General features: G+C 41.2%; 2 pseudogenes; both read left to right on the top strand.

Moving 5' to 3' along the window:
• The window catches only part of LOC138431446 (melanoma antigen preferentially expressed in tumors-like), a 621,360-nt pseudogene that overhangs the window by 385,505 nt on the left and 222,490 nt on the right, over positions 1–13,365 (top strand).
• On the top strand, positions 4,418–5,706 carry LOC138431506 (zinc finger protein 280B-like; annotated as a pseudogene).

Here is a 13,365-nt window from a genome sequence, read left to right as displayed (position 1 = left end):
CAGCTGGAGGTTAGAATATTGGATGTTTAACAACCTTTCCTAGCAACTTGCAACCAGATACAAGATCTGAAGCTACTTAAAGTGGTGTTTACTGTATATATACAACATATTTTTAGTTGAGCATATATGTTCTAACATGTTACCTGTTAAAACTACCAACAGATGTATTTTATTTGATGTTATTTAATTGCTTCCATTAAAGGAAACATAGCGATATGAAGGAATGAAATTAGTAAAGAATGAAAAATGAATATAATAGAAAAGAAAATATTGTAACAAAACCAAACTTTATTCTCCCATATGACTATACAGGGCGTTTAAAAAACACTCTGTAAAGGGCCAAAAAAGAAATATTTTAGGCTTTGCGAATATGATCATTGGCGATTAATTAAATTTTCAGCCATAGACAATAACCAAAGAAACTGGCAAGTCCCTGTTCCAACTTTAAGGACTCCAAAAATTGAATTTCACACTATTTTCACGTCAGAAAATGAAATTCTTTTCGGTTTTCCTCAGGCATTAAAAGTGTAGAGCATAAAATTAAAAAAAAAAAAAAGAACAAGAAGAAAAAGTAAAGCTCATTCTCAGCTCACAATAGACAGTGCAAAAACAAGGGCAGGCTGCCCTGCCTTGATTGAAATATAATTCCAAAAGGAGGGGCTTCAAGATCCACTGTAGGGTCAAATTCCTTAAACAAAGAACTTGCTTAAGGGAGGTCACCCCTGAGGGCTGTGAGTACTGGACACCATCACTGGACTCCCCTGGTAGACTCGGAGGCTGTTCTCAGCCCTGTGCCCTGGGGACTGCGCCATCTGTTTTTTCTATCTTTGCTTTTGGGGAGCTGAGCAATCTTGACCCAGGACCCTTGAGATTCATATTCAGCCTGACCACGCCCACAGAGGGTGCTTTTACGGGGTGTGTGGGCGGGGGCGGGGAGGGGGGGGTCCATCACCCACTCATGCGTCCAACTCGGCCTCCCAGCCAATCAGATTGCAGGCGCCGACACCTGGCAGCCAGTCATTGGAGGCAGCCCGCACGCCTGTAGGGGGAGCTGAGGTGGCGCCCCAGACCTGAGGAGGCGAGCCCTAATCTGGGAACTGCCTAGGGCAGGTGAGCCCCAGGCAGTTCTGTCACCTCCGCCAATGGGGACTGGTAAGGACTGGAGCGTGGTTCAGCCAAAGCGGTGCCTGACGGCTAAAGGGAGGGTTTCTCGGGTCCCCACTCGCAGGAGGCCTTGCTAGCCGGGGGGTCGGTGAGGGCCCGAGGGCCCTCAGGAGGGAGCATGCGGCAGGACCCACAGGCCTCAGACTCCTTTCGCCCTCTCCCCTCTCTAGTCTGGGCGGGCTCTGCTCTTAAGCAGCTTTCTTCCCCGGGATGTGGGACAAGCCAGCTCGCAGAAAGGGCCTCTTAGGCCCCTGGGCCCCGGCACCACCCCCAGCTCTTCTGTGGAACCTAATGTATTTAAACACACATGCACAAATCTTCACGGCCCAACCCGGTTCTGCACCCAGGCACAGTCAGGCTGGTGCAGCAAACAACAACAACAACAACAACAACAACATCTATCTAGCGGCCTCTTCACTGCCCTGGTGCTTTAGTCGTTTTCCTGTTTCCTCTGCCTCTCTTTGGACTCCAGGGCTGCCCCGTCCCTGGCGGCCCCGAGATTCAGGCCTTTGGTTCGGGAAGTTGGCAGATGAGGTATTTATTTGTTTGTTATTGAGAGAAGGGAGGTGGGAGGAAGAAGCTCAGGGCAAAGGAGTTCAATCACTTGGTCTGGTTGAGTGTGAGACGCCTGGTCAGCATCCGTAGGGTAGGACCAGGTAGGGCCTGGGGGGATAGAATGTTCCCGGAACAGGTGACTCACCCTGACCTTTCCCTCTGCTCGTCCCCAGGATGTGACCGTGTGCTGCCTGGGAGGTCTCAAGCGCTCAGGTTTTCAGTGAGCCCCTGAGGTAAGGTGACAGACATCTTTACAATAAGGGGCAAAGCTGTGGCTTTCTTACTTTCCGTTTTTCTCCTTTCATTCATCGGCTGACACGTTGCTGCTGAGAGAGAGTATTCCTGATTGGGGATTACCTGTCCCTGATTGCATGTGCTGACTTCAGGGCAATCATAGTTTCAGGTTTGCAGCTTTCTGAGTGGCAACCATAAAAACAGGCAGGGTGGCTTGCTTTCTCCTGCCTTCTTGAAAGAAAAAAAGTAAGAGCACCATGGGTCTTAAGCTGTGTAGAGCTGACTCCTACCACTTGGTGAGGCTAAAATGGGGCAATGCACATATCCTAAGGTTTTAGCTAGGAAAGCAAAGCAATGCAGGTGTAGGGGTTCCCTGTTGGCCTGGTGATTAGGATTCTGGGCTTTCACTGCAGTGGTCTGGATTCAATCTCTGGTCAGGGAACTGGGACCCCACAAGCCAAGCAGCATGGCCAAATGAATAAATGAATCAAGTGGTTCATTCAGAGAAAATGTGTTGTGATTTAACATGTTTATGTGGGATTACTTGCTCATTTCTGTACCTTTACGGGCTTTATTTCATTAAGTAAGTGAACTCCACTGGAGGGGGGGCGAGAGACCATCTGAGCTCATTTCATATGAGTAAACAAGATCATAGGAAGCTGTATGCCCAGCAACTTGTGCCTACAGCTGTGTTGTATACTTCTCTTGCTGGTACAGCTTTGAACTTCACAGCATGTTTTGTTTTGGTCACAACATGTGGCTTCATAGGATATTAGTTCCCCAACCAGGGATCGAACACAGGATCCTGGCAGTGAGAGGGCTGAGTCCTAACCAAACCACTGGACTGCCAGGCAACTCCTGTGTTTCGGTGCTTTGGTTTGGTGTGTGTGTGTGTGTGTGTGTGTGTGTGTGTGTGTGTTTTAATTTTTGCTGTATTTATAGGAGAACTGTTCTGTGTGTAAGTATGATGTGAATGGTATTATAACTTGAAATGTTTGTGTTGTACATATGATCTCAAAATGGAATAGTTTGAAAGAACTTAACACTTGTTATCTCTTGGCCTAGGATCTCTCCTGAGGTAGTAGTCAAGCTTTTGTCTGGCTTGGCAAACTCTGAAGACTTAGCTTGTTGAATCTAAGCTGTCTCACTTGGCTGTACTCATGAAGCCTCAGTTCCTCCTTCTGTGGGCCTCTCCAAGGGGCTTCTCTTGTGGAGGCTGCTGTCTTTTCTCAGAATGAGTGATTCAGGAGAGCACTTGCACCCATGATAAAGTACAGAGTCTTTTTTCAGATGTTACACATCTTCACTTCTGTATTTGCTTAGTCTCACAGGTCAACCCTGTGATAGATTGAGAGAGAACTACACAGTGGTGGGAATATCAGGAGATTCACTTGAAGGCTGGTTACCATACATATTAATCCACCATGCCAGCCTTTTTCTTTTTTTTATATGATCTCAGTCCTGTTACTGTGAGCAAATTATTTGGCTTGTGTACTCTTCTTGTGTGCTGCTGCTGCTGCTGCTAAGCGGCTTCAGTCGTGTCCGACTCTGCAACCTCATGGACAGCAACCCACCAGGCTCCCCTGTGGTGAAACCTGTGGCATTACGGATGAAGCATTGTTGGATTTAAGTTTAGCCAGGATTAGAGGGAGAAATTTAGGATATATCAGTGTGGAATTGGGGTGAGATTATCAAGAGAGTTCATTCTCAATTTCCTAGGCCTGTGTTAAGTGCTTGACATTGAATTATGTTGTTTGTTAACTAGTTATAGATAGATTATACTTTGAATTTGCTACCTATTGTCTTTGTTAACATTTATGAAATTAGAATTTGTGAATCACTTGTAATGTGAATTTAAGATGCATTTTCTTCCAATTTTACTACAAGACAAGATGTCATTGAATAGCTGATGCTTTTTCAAAAGAGCTGTTAACCTTATGTCTAAGAAATAAGCATGTTTGTCTTTAAGATACAGAAACACATTTAAAAGTTCTAAATTTGCCCAAGAAGATGCAACTGGTGTGTGGTTAACTTAGAATTCCAACTTAATCTTCTTTGACTCCAAAGTCCATGTTTCTAAACGCTGTACAACAGTGATTTTGTAAAATTACTCGTCCTTTTCATGTGATTTTACCTAATGATCAGTAGTGGTGGGTTTTTTTTTTTCTTTATTTTTTTAAATAGAAGAGATTAAAGTGAACATGGGACAAAGCTATGATTCTAGAGCCATGTAGACTTGTAGTCACAGGTTTTTCAGCTGTCATTGAGTCTCGTTGACACTCAATATCTTTGTCTGTAAGATAAGGGTGTTTTCTAACTACCCTAGAGTTTTGGCGATAATCAAATAGCCCATTTTTCTGTACTTGACTAATATGTAGTATGTTTATACTTACGTGGCAGTTTGTATAAAGGAAGCACTGGGACTTGTGGCCGCACCCTCTAAGAATAAAAAAGTATTAAAAATATGGAACTCCCATGTATGTTATGTGAAGAAGAACAAGAGCCAGAAGTACGGAAAAGGGAGGGAGAGACGAAACAAGTAGATGATGATGATGATGATGAAGTGATCTTGGTTGGAGTGGAACATGTAAATGAAGATGCTGACGTGATCTTTGTTGGGATGAGCTCAGCTTCAAAACCAGTCGTTTCAAACATACTGAACAGAGATACCCCAGGTTCTTATTCAAGGAGAAAAAGGTATGGTCACTTCAGGAAAGGTAACGCTCACAGATTACAGCCTGTTAGTCATGTGACTCCTACATCAGAAGCAAAGACTGTCTTGCCAGTGTCTGACTCTGACTCAGGATCAACAGGTAGTCCTATTATTATTGAACCTCCGTCTCAAGCTGATTATAAAAATATTTCACCACAAATAGTGCCTGATTGCTTTTCAAAGGAGTTATGTTCTTCTTTGATTACCTTCACAAGTTCATTGCAGCATCCAGTAGAAACAGCAGTTTCTGCAGGAGATATGAATAAAAGTCCTCATGTACCAAAGCGACTTTCCACTTGTGAAACAAATAGCAGAAATCCCCAAAGGCCTAAGCTCAGTGATGGCATTATAGGGGAACATTCTTTAGTTTTTTTCCCCTTCAGGTATTTTTCATACATTGACCACTCAGCAAAGCACACCAGACCGTGTCCGTACCTCACTAAGCCATGTTCAGAATGGATAACCTTGTCCAACACCTTTTCCAAAGGACAATGTTCATTGCAAGCCTGTAAGACCTTTAGGGGAAAATGTACTGACAAAAACTGATTTTCCATGTTTAGCAAGTCCAAAAAAGATTGTTGATCCCACAGAAGGAAATCTGATTGTGTTACTTCATGACTTCTACTATGGAGAGCATAGAGGAGTTGAGCAGCCAGAACTGAAGACCCACACAGCCTTTAAATGCCTCAGCTGCTTGAAAGTTCTAAAAAAATGGTCAAGTTTATGAATCACATGAAGCACCATTTGGAACTTGAGAGGCAGAGAGGTGACGGCTGGTAAAACCACACCACCTGCCAGCACTGCCTCTGTCAGTTTCCTACTCCCTTCCAGCTGCAGTGTCACATTGAAAGTGTCCACACTCCCCAGGGGCCCTCTGCAGTCTGTCAAATCTGTGAGTTGTCCTTTGAGACAGATCAGGTTCTCTTAGAGCACATGAAAGGCAATCATAAGCCTGGTGAAATGCCCTATGTATGCCAGGTTTGCAGTTACACATTATCATTTTTTGCAGATGTGGATGCACATTTCAGAGCATACCATAGTAACACTGAGAATTTACTTTGCCCGTTTTGTCTCAAAATTTTTAAAACTGCAACACCATAGAGACGTTATAGAGGGCACTGGGAAAAGAGTTTTCACCAGTTTTCCAAATGTCAGCTACAGTTTTTAACTTTTAAAGAGGAAAGGAAGCACAAGACCCAATGTCATCAAATGTGTAAGAAACCTAAGCAGCTAGAAGGATTATCTCCTGAAACAAAAACTGTTATTCAGGTATTGCTGGAACCCCTTCAACCACGCTTGGTGGAAATAGCATCCATTACTGTGAACACATCTGATTTTGAATCATCATCCCCCAAATCTAAAAGTAGGAGGTCAATAAAAGAAAAAAAAGTTAATTCTACTTTCAGTAAGCCAGAAGCAAGTATTTCAGTCAAAGTTAAAAACCCCATTAAAAACAAAATGAAATTATAGCATTTTTCAATAATATCAAATATAGGGAAACCGATGGGTAATTTATGTGTTTTTGTTTTAAATACAGGAAGTACAATTTTGTTTGATCTGCATATTGAGATGTTATTTAAAAATCTGTTATCTGTTTTTCATAGAATTGTCTTAACATGTAAAAAGAACGTGTGCATGTGTGTGAGAGAGAGAGAGAATGAGAGAAGTGGAGAAAGGAAAAGTAAGAACCTATTTTGGTATTTCATGTTACTTGTAAGTTCGAAAGCTCTACTATACATATAATCTGTAGAGTGTTTTAGCAACGTAATTTTCAACTGTTTTCATGCCTTGAAGATCTCAGTATCAACTATATAGCCAGATTTGAATGTCACTCTCTGAAATGCCTCTTGTGCTGATCTAAGATAACCTGGCTCTGAAAGCGTGCAGTGGAGAAGTTGATGGAGAAGCTACGATGTGAGTTTGGACCAGACATAGGATTTAATCAGTGAAGAGCTGTGGCTTCTTGTCCGAGCTGAAGAAGAGGCATACATTCACTCCAGGCATAAAGCCAAGGTAGAAGGAACCCTGTCTCAGAGTGTCCTTACCTAGCCCAGGGACATCTCAAGGAAGCCAGCCATTGAAATGCCTGTGTTTGGTGAGAGACCCTGGCAAGCATCAAGCAGGCCCTGTGTATCATTGACTGCAGTTGGAGAGGCAGAGATAGTTAATAGAATGAGACCTGGTGCCTGTGGACCTCCTGTGGGTAATCAAAAGGGGAAGTTGATTCATTCCGTCCACTTTCCCATTTGGCTGGCCTATAGTCACAATGAGGTAGCCATATCTGTGTCAGACACAGTAGCAAAGCAAGTTAAAATTCCCAAAGGAAAAAGAGCCTTGACATCCACTTTGATTTGTGCTGGACCCATACTTTTAACTGAAAAGGATCAAACACAGGGAATCTGTTCAGGTTTTGAATTGGGCTAAATTGAGTTCTCTTACCCTTAAGCTACAATAGAGTTGTCCAAGAATAGTGAATATAGTGGATACAAATAGTCCAGGGTGATTAAACCCTTTTTAGAACTTTTCCTTACCTTTTCCAGTTACATGTGTCTTACCCTAGTTGAACATGTGAAGATTTCAGTTTTGTGTCTTGTCTTGCCTTGGACACAAATGTAGTACAGTTAACAGCTAATTCTTTGCATGTGTAATTTCCCATTGTATCAAACTAATTGAGTTTCAGTCTTTCTTGACACAGTCTGATGTGCAAGAATTGTCTCATGTATTTCAGTAATTATCAGGTCATAGAGTTATCCTTCCTCTAATCTATCCAGCCACCTAATCTGTGATTATACTTGTGGAAACCTTTTTTCTTGTGGTCTCCAAGGGCTCTTTCACAGACCTGTGGGGTACCCTCTAAGTATTGGTTCCTGAACATCAGCACACTTGGCTGCCTCTGTAGGTACTTGGAGTTGAGTCTCCTCCTGGAGTTGAATGTCACCCTTTCTCCACTTCTGGCACAGATACCTAGCAATCTCTGTGCACCATTCAAGGAAGCTGGCATCCTGTCTGTAGACCTATGCCAGGAGCAATCTCTCCGTTTCCTCTTCCTTTCTCCTCCTCTTTGTCTCTCCCCAGTCTCCCCACTCCTCAATTTATTTAAGTCCTCGAAGCTTTCACAAAATGCTGGAAAGAGATCATCACCAAGGGGTTAGCATCCTTCTCAGAACTGAAGAGGAAGGACTGCAGATGATGAAGCTGTAGTGAATCTGTTGTCTCCATTTTAGGTAATTTCCTGAGTGTAAATTCAAATTCAAATAAATTGTGTTTATTTACTCAAAGCTTGATTGATTTATTTGCACTTTGAATATTTTACTAGGCCTTTCCAGTTAGTTTACTTGGGCCAAAGCGCTTTGCTAGGTGTCAGCTTAAACCACTTTTAGTTGTATAAAGAGTGTGTGTGTGTGTGTGTTCTGGTCTCAGGAGAAAACTCTCTGTATAAATAAATATGCAGACTATTGTATTCGTATCTCCTTTCTTCGATTTCTATTGTAAAAATATGAAATGTTTTAGTTACGTGCTTTTATTGTTGCTATTATCAACACTGTTGCTGTTAGTTGCTGTGAAGTATGCTCCTAAGGAGTACAAGTTGTATTTATTGCCAGATTAAAAGGTTCCCGCAATATGGTCCCTGACTGCTCCTCTCTTCCATTCTCGGTCCTTCTACTCTACTATTTTCCCCACTAATGTACTCTTTTTGACAACACTGGCCTTGGTTTTCCCCCATCAAATTCCATTTCTTCCCGATCCAAAGACTGCAAGTGCTGTTCTTCTGGAAATGCTCTTCCCGCAGGCCTGCATGGCTTGCTACCTCCCTTGTTTGAACTTCACCAATGCTGTTCAAATAACACAATCAAATCTCCAACCCCCTCTCCTTCCTCCTCCTCCTTAAAGGCACTTGAAGTCTCTATCCTCTTCTTCCCTCTCCAGCCTAAATTTCCTAAATTTTCACCCCCCGCCCAAAAAAAAAAAAGAAGAGAGAATAACATCAGGGCTTTGCTTCTTAGAATTAACTTGAGTCAGTTTCTGTGCCTGCAGATAAAAGATAGTTAATAGTGAGTTGAGTTCTTTCAGGAGCTTCCTCTGTTTTTCTACTGATACCTCTATATTTTGTTCACACAATGACACTTTGTTTTCTTTATAAATATATTGAATATCTGTCAAGATCACTATTTTATTACTGCCCTTTGTGAATTTCCTTGTCTGCCTTGCTTGTTCTTTCAGGTAAAATTTATTATTTTATTAATGTTGCCAAAACATTGTAAGTAAAATTAGTATTTGTAGAAATAATTTGCTGTCTGTCTTTTTACAAATAACATGGCATATTTTTATTTTTTTAAATAATTGCATTGTGTTGGCCAGTTCTAAACTCTAAATAGTGATGTGTAAATGGGTTTTCTTGTTCTGAGTACCATCAAAAGCAATGAGTATCTGGCTTAATAAATTTCCGTTTCTGTTTTTAGATCTTGAAGAGAATTGTTTTATTGGATAGTTTACAACATTTGTTGAGACATTTACTATTCCTTCCTTCTCCTTTCCTTTCTTTTTCTTTCTTTCTTCCCTTGTCTCTCTTCCTCTTTCTTTCCTTCCTTTTCTTTCTCCAGGTTTTTGCTTGATTGGACCTTTCCTGAAACAAAAGTGATTCCACTCAGAGTTGACTGTTATCCTCTCAGAATCCCATTTTGTTTCTCATTTCTAGTATTGGAATTAACCCCCTTGTCCCCTTATTAGATTGGCCACAGTTGTATCAATGTTTCTGATTTTCTTTTTCCAAGAAGCAGCTCTTGTTTTATTATCCCAACAAGTTTTATTTCGGTTCTTTTCTATTTTTGTTTCAATTCATATATACTTTGTCGATTACTGGTGATTATGAGTGAAATGACACAGAACATAGAAGACACACAAGAGACACACAGGACACCACTCTGGCCAGAGGAACAGAACTGGGCAAACTAATTGCCGTTTACTATTATAAAGCCCTCCTTAGGCAGAATTCCAGACTGTAAGAATAAGCCTTTTCAGTACAGTGCAGGTGCATACATGTTATCGTACAGCAAAGGGGAGTGAAATCTCTGTCTACTGCAGAGTCTGCACAAAGCCCTCATCTCCTTCTTATCTCATGAAGGGAATGCTCCCTTGTTTGCAGAGGACCATTAAACTCAAGGCTGTGTCCAGACTCTTTGGCAGAAAGCCTCGTATGCAAGGACGCTCAGCCTGAGCAGAGAGACCTGTTTGCAGGCACATCTCTGCTACCCTATTAACCCTTCATCTCCCCGTTTTAATTTTATTTAAGCCCTCGAGACATTTGTATTGATGTTTTGTAGAGCAAAGCGTAAAGCTGTAGGCAGCCAACCTCCAGCCTCGCCAGCCCCTCTTGAGGCTGTGCCTATCTTAGGTTGCCCTCCTCTGAGGGTCTTACCCTTCATTGGCTATCCAGCCACCTCTTAGAGGCTAGGCGGAATCTCTCTAGATGATGGGCATCTAGAACTCTTTTTGTTTATATGTCTCGGTTAATCTCTTGAAGGGCTCATGTTAAATGGTGCAGGTGTTATACAAAACAAAAGAATTCCAATCACATTTTAACACACTTTGTGTAGATAAAACAGCTGATTGATCTCCAAGCCAGGAAACGGTTGAAGATTGAGCATGTGGGTAGCAAGTTGTGCATCCAAATCTCACTGTTGTTGCCATAACAAATGAGAGTCTTTTTGCCAGTCCCGAACAAAATCAGCCGTTTGAATTCCTTGGTGTAACACAAGGCCTGCTACAGCTGCTGTTGCATTTATTGATGCGACTGGGAGAATCGAAGCAATGACCACAGCAAGCATACGTCGAGATCGGTGTAGCAAAGTCTGTACAATGGTTACTAGATGAGAAACAGCAAAAGAATGACCACGGCCGAGTCAGATTTATAGGCAACCATACTTTTGTCTGAGCTTTAACAATTACTAGCAAGAAATTGTAGTTAAAGGCTCGTCTTTCAAATTTTTCCCACCAAGACATTTACACATTGAGTTAAATTACAAACAGGCCCCACAGTTTCATTCCAGGTCCAATTCCCATATAACCATGCAAGAGGATATTTTACACATGCCATTGCGGAATAAGATTTATTAACATGTAAATTAACATGGAATGGACCCGAAGAGTCACCACTGTCCAAAATATAGTTTCCTGACCAGATAGTGAGATTACCAGAAACCGCCCATTGTTTCTAAATATCTCTTTGAATGCGCGGATATCCTTGCAATTGTAATTGAGGAGGGACAAGGGCAAATTGCTGCCATTTAACTGTTTCATTACCATTGCCCATCAAAGTGCCATTTGCACGATGCCACCTAAGAGATTTATCTGACCATTTTTCTAAGAATTGCCCATGATCTGGACTCCAATCTACAATGATGGCCCCAGAATATTTCATGACCTTAAAGGGTTGATGACCTTGGCAGCGTTCCCACTCCAAAGTTTCTAGAGAAGGGACGAAAAAGTTAACAGGACATAGTGACGTGTTTTCGATTATGAGTATCCATCGGTTCTGTCGAGGTACTAAATCCCCTAGTGGAAACAAGCACAATAAAAGTAGCAAAACAGTAATTATTATATTTTACCCCCCATGTATTATAAGAATGATGAGAATGTTCCTTAGTGGACAGACAAAAGGGGTGTCCCCCATACATAAAGGAATATCTTCCACGGCAATGGTCAAATTACTAATATTATATTGTTGTTTATGATGAGATAGTTGCTCTCTTCCCCTGCAAGCTGGCGGGGGAAAGAAGGCAGTCTCATTAATACACACTTGCACCTCTGGTTCCCCCCCCCCCCAGGAAACTGCTCTTACTAATGGGGGATTAGGTATATATGCCCAATATGTATGATTACTTGCCGATACGCCGATTACCTGACATGTCACCACTGCCATCATGGCAAGCAAAAGATTGGTAGGATTCAGAGATTGCCCCACCTTCATTAATGTCTTCTCTGCTTCCTGGGTTAACCTCTTCATTTGACTCCACGTAGGAGGTGTTGCCTCCCTTGTACGGGAGGTAAGGCTTCTCTGCATAGTAAGCTCTTCAAATTTATGAACAAGGGGATCAGCCATTGTCGATTTTGACCAATCTTGCTGGGGTCCAAAACCTGTAATTATCAACAGAAATGAAAGCATACCGTCGTCCCAAATATATTAATGATGCTGGGATCCAGCCTTTCTCTTTATCTTTATACCAAATGGGCGTATTCAAGATCTTCTTATCCTCTTCTTTCCCTTGAAAGAGCAACTCTGCTGCTGATAGATTTCCCCTGCTCCAAACATTCAAAAAATTTAGGGTAAGTAAAGTTTTATTCAGAATGTCTTTAGGTTTCATAAATCTCTCGCAAGGTACGATTAGCTCTTTCAATGATAGCTTGTCCTTGACTGTTATAAGGAATACCAAAAGTATGAGTTATATGGTATTGAGATAAAAGGTGAGCTAATTTTGCGGATTGGTAAGCAGGTGCATTATTAGTTTTCAATTCAATTGGTAATCCCATAACTGCAAAACAAGATAACAAATGAGTAATAACAGCGTCAGCCTTTTCAGAAAGTAATGTGGTGGCCCATTGAAAATGTGTGCAAGTGTCTATAGTATGATGCACACATTTTTGTTGTCCGAAAGAAGAAATGTAAATTACATTTATTTGCCATATCTGATTTGTTTGTAGTCTTCTTACGTTGACACCTGGTGGGGTAAATGGTAAAGCAAAAGGTGCACATATGGAACAGGAACGAACAATATTTTGAGCTTGTTTTTGAGTAATAGCATGAGATTTTTGTAACCCTTTGGAATTGGTATGTTGTAAGAGATGTTTTCGTTTTGCTGCTTCTATAGGATAAAGTAAAGCATTAATTGTAGCATTTTTGAATGATAAAGGTCCAGGAGGGCAGAATGTGCATGGATGTGAGTAAAAATAAATTAACTCTGAACATTGCAAGAGCAATTCTTTTACTTGGTAAAACAATTTATCAATAGCTATTTTAAGAGTCAGTGGAAGGGAGACATGAGGAAGCTCTAGGCAAGAGAGAACAGTATATCAAGAATCTGAAACAATGCTAATAGGAAGTTGGGGAAAATTTTGTAAAACTAAATAGATAGCCCGCAATTCAGCGGTGTGTACAGAAGAAAATGAGTGGGCCAGAACCTTGAAATTTTTGGGGGTCCAATATCCAGCAGTATTTTTATTTGCATCTGTAAAAATAGTGGGTCCCTTAACTGGAACATCTGAAGTTGGGGAATGAGATATCATAGTGTTAGTCTGGAGAAAATAAATCAATTTAGATGATGGATAATGATTAGAAAACAAACCAGGATATGAGGCAAGAGAAATTTGCCAGTTTTCATTAAATTGTAGACATCAAGATATTTGAGCAGTTGTTAACTGAGTAGCAGTCTGGTGTGGTTCACATCCTGATAGTTGTAAAATATGATAGCGACCTTTTTGTATAAGGAAGGCTAATTTATCCATATATATAGTCAATTTTTTTGGAAAAACTGTTAGGTAAGAAAACCCATTCTATTAATCCTTTTTCTTGAGCAATTACACCAGATGGGGAATAAGGGGTATGAAATACGATAAGAGAAATAGGTAGAGATGCATGTAAGTAAGTCAAAAAAACGTCATTTAGTCCTTGTTCAACAAATTGAAGTTCCTGTAAAGCCGATGGG

This window comes from Ovis canadensis, chromosome Y (genome assembly GCF_042477335.2).
Source record: "Ovis canadensis isolate MfBH-ARS-UI-01 breed Bighorn chromosome Y, ARS-UI_OviCan_v2, whole genome shotgun sequence".
Lineage (NCBI taxonomy): Eukaryota > Metazoa > Chordata > Mammalia > Artiodactyla > Bovidae > Ovis > Ovis canadensis.
The sequence above is the reverse complement of the archived record's forward strand: the minus strand, read 5'-3'. Positions and strand labels throughout refer to the sequence as shown.